The sequence below is a fragment of the Mauremys reevesii genome, linkage group 14, assembly GCF_016161935.1.
Source record: "Mauremys reevesii isolate NIE-2019 linkage group 14, ASM1616193v1, whole genome shotgun sequence".
Classification (NCBI taxonomy): Eukaryota; Metazoa; Chordata; order Testudines; family Geoemydidae; genus Mauremys; species Mauremys reevesii.
Genome location: NC_052636.1, coordinates 32,022,000 through 32,025,409, shown reverse-complemented (window position 1 = coordinate 32,025,409; position 3,410 = coordinate 32,022,000). Strand labels below are relative to the sequence as shown.

At 39.9% G+C, this 3,410-nt stretch overlaps 1 long non-coding RNA gene across 1 annotated transcript; it reads left to right on the top strand.

Annotated features, from left to right (window-relative positions):
• Nucleotides 1–1,422: 1,422 nt before the first annotated feature.
• LOC120381638 lies at nucleotides 1,423–2,352 on the top strand. The gene is made up of 3 exons (XR_005588114.1): nucleotides 1,423–1,478; nucleotides 1,876–1,946; nucleotides 2,160–2,352. It is a non-coding gene; the product is annotated as an uncharacterized LOC120381638 (long non-coding RNA).
• Nucleotides 2,353–3,410: the final 1,058 nt, after the last annotated feature.

The following is a 3,410-nucleotide window of genomic DNA, read 5'->3' as shown; positions in this document are numbered from 1 at the left end:
TTTTGAAAACATCTCATGACCAATAAAATTTGTGAATATATTGAAACTTACAGATAGCCTTGATGGAAAAAAAGGAATTGTTAATAATTGACCCCTTGTGTGATGAGATCAGATATGAAAGGACATGCCTGAGGAATTGGAGGTGATTTCTTAGATGCTTGCTTTTACATTGGACATTAACTTTTGCATTGACATTTTTTTAAAGAGAATGTAACAACAGTGAGACTAACATCTTCCTGTTAACGACAAGTAAAAATTGAAACAGCATGCACTTCTACTGAATATGCTTAATGATGGACTTTGAGTGAACTTGTGTGATTGGTATCAGAGGGGTAGCCGTGTTAGTCTGGTTCTGTAGAAGCAGCAAAGACTTCTGTGTCACCTTATAGACTAACAGACGTTTTGCAGCATGAGCTTTCGTGGGTGAATACCCACTTCTTCGGATGCAAGTAGTGATTTGATTCTGGGGAAAGACTTAACATAATGTGGACACGAAATAGTAGCATGTTGCATGTTTGAGAATGTGTTATTATCAACATGGGGCACAGCAAATCAGGTGAGACATTGTGTAAAGTGTGAGACAATAATATGAAAACAAGTGTGTATGTATGTGAGCAGTAAGTCATTCCAATTACTAATTGAAAAGAGAGAGAATGGATTTTTATCTATGTCGAGAAACCGGGGGGGGGGGGGGAAGGAAAGCAGAGCTCATTTATGCAGTCTGCTAATGTACTCACTAAAAATTTAAGAAACTTCATAAAACGATTAACTAGTAAATCCTCATCTGATTGGAACAGTAAAATTGTTCGCATCCAAGACAAAGTGATGGCCACAACTGCGGACCACTCATCTTAAAGGTATTGAATAGCAAATTGCCATTAATATTGGTTATGTATGTTTACTTATCCATGTTGAAATTAAATGACAGAGATTACCAGTGGGCACTGCACCGGTGTCCTTGCCAGGGTGTATGGGGTGCGCTTCTGGCCCCACGAAGGAATGGGGTCTCCAGTGGAAGGTGCGGTGCTGGGGACCAGATTGTACCAGCCAGCCCTTCCTGACAGCTGCTGCTGCAGTGGCCAGGAGCACCAGGTGCTTGTAAATCACCGTAACCCAGAGGCCCTTTGGTCACCCACCGTAGGCAGCCCTGCCAGGAGCGTTCAACAGCATTGCTGGATCCTATGGCTGGGCCACTGATGCGGGGGAGATGGGATAAAGGGGCAGTGCCGTTAAAGCATAAAGCACTGCCACAGCGGTAGTGTAATGTCAGCCATGTACGGGAAGGAACCAGTGGGCAGTTCTTAACGGTACACTAGAATGGCCAACTTTCACCTCTGTTACTTATGTGTATTCTAAATATCTGTGTTGCTAGTTTGCAGAAACGTATTTGCAGCACAAAGACTTCAGTGGTAGAAACAACCCAGGGGCTACTACTGCATTTAGAAGACATATAGCAATTCTTCTAATGAAGGAGTCAGGTAAGTACTTTCTTGCGTGTATTGTGGACTCATTAGGCACATGTGACGATAACATGAAGAGTGGAACTTTGTCACATAGTAGACAGTTATCGTAACACCCCTAAAGTGGGATATCTCACAGGTTTGGTTCTCTAATGGTGACTACGAATCAATAATATCTTTAAGTACACAAAAATTTGAAGGGTGAATGATTGCTATTGATCAGTTAAATGAAATTTGCATTTTTAGATACAGGTGCAGTAAAGTAAAAATTTGAGAAATTATGATTCCCAAAAAATAAAAAAAAGTTAAAACTATTGACTGCATTAAAATATTGACAAGTAATAAATCAAGGTTTGCATTTTCAGTGTTGGTCATACCATATTCATCATTTCATAACGCTATAATTATTTTTTAGAAAGCGTGGAGGACTACTGCATATACTGCAACTGTATCAACTGTGAAAAAGAAAATGAGGATTGCACGATGGTAAGATAAATAATATTGAATGAGAAATATATGCCATAAACTGGTTAAGGAGCATGATTTCTGTAAAAATTCCACAGCACTAATCGTTTTCTTCATGCTGATTATCATATATTAGGTAATGCTCCCATGTGGAAGGAATAGCATGAGTGAATGCTAAGTATGTGTAACATTATAACTTCTGTGATTTCATTTCTTAATTGTTACTTATCAAAGGTCCAGTGTGATTCTTGCAAGAGGTGGGCACATATACCCTGCATTGCAGAAGGAACCAATCAAGAAAACCTGAAAGATGAGAAGAAAGAGTACAACTGCAAGAAATGTGCATAGTTCACTTCATTACCCCCCAAAAAACCCCAATAGAGAAACCCCTAGTTTAAATGCCTCTTGTTCAAAACATAAAACTATATTTCGTTGGGTTGCATTATGTATAATCAGAATTTAATAAAACATGTTTTTTACTTGAAAAATTTATTCTCTGTATTTGTGTCCATATATATAATGCAAAGTATAAAATTATAAAAATATATTTAAAAAAAGAAAGTGGTCTCATCATAGGCGTTCTCCATACCCCCAAACCTTACCTCCCTTTTCACGTATTCACACTTAAAGTGGAAGCGCGCGCCTCAATCATCCCATAGGTCAATTTGGCACATTAGCCAGGAGGAAGCAAATCGTGAGCATTTTCGACCGCAAACCCCATCTCTCCAGATTTGCAACCATCGCTGGACCAGTGACAGGGGCACAGCCATCCCTGGACCAGTGACACATGTATAACCATCCCTGGACCAGTGACAGGTGCATAGGCAGCCAAGTCACTGGAAATAATCAAGGAGGAAGCCAGTGGAAAAAATGAATGGGGCCACTCTGGTTATCACCTTGGGGTCTGGGGTGTGCTCTGTACCCCCAAACCTTACCTCCTTTTCACGTATTCACACTCAAAAAAGTGTAAGTGCGCGCCTCACTCATCCAATAGGTCAATTTGGCACATTAGCCAGGAGGAAGCAAATCGTGAGCGTTTTCGACCACAAAACCCATCTCTCCAGATTTGCAACCATCCCCGGACCAGTGACAGGTGCATAGGCAGCCAAATCATTGGAAATAATCAAGGAGGAAGCCAGTGGAAAAAATGAATGGGACCACTCTGGTTATTACCTTGGGGTCAGGCGAGTGCTCTGTACCCACAACCCTTACCTCCCTATTCACGTATTCACACATAAAAAAGTGAAAGAGCATGCCTCAAGCATCCAAAAGATCAGGGTTCAGCAACCTTTCAGAAGAGCTGTGCCGAGTCTTCATTTAGTCTCTCTGATTCAAGGTTTCACATGCCAGTAATACATTTTAATATTTTTAGAAGGTCTCTTTTTATGGCTATAATATATAACTAAACTATTGTTGTATATAAAGTATACAAGTTTTTTAACATGCTTAAAACGCTTCATTTAAAATAAAATTAAAATGCAGAAA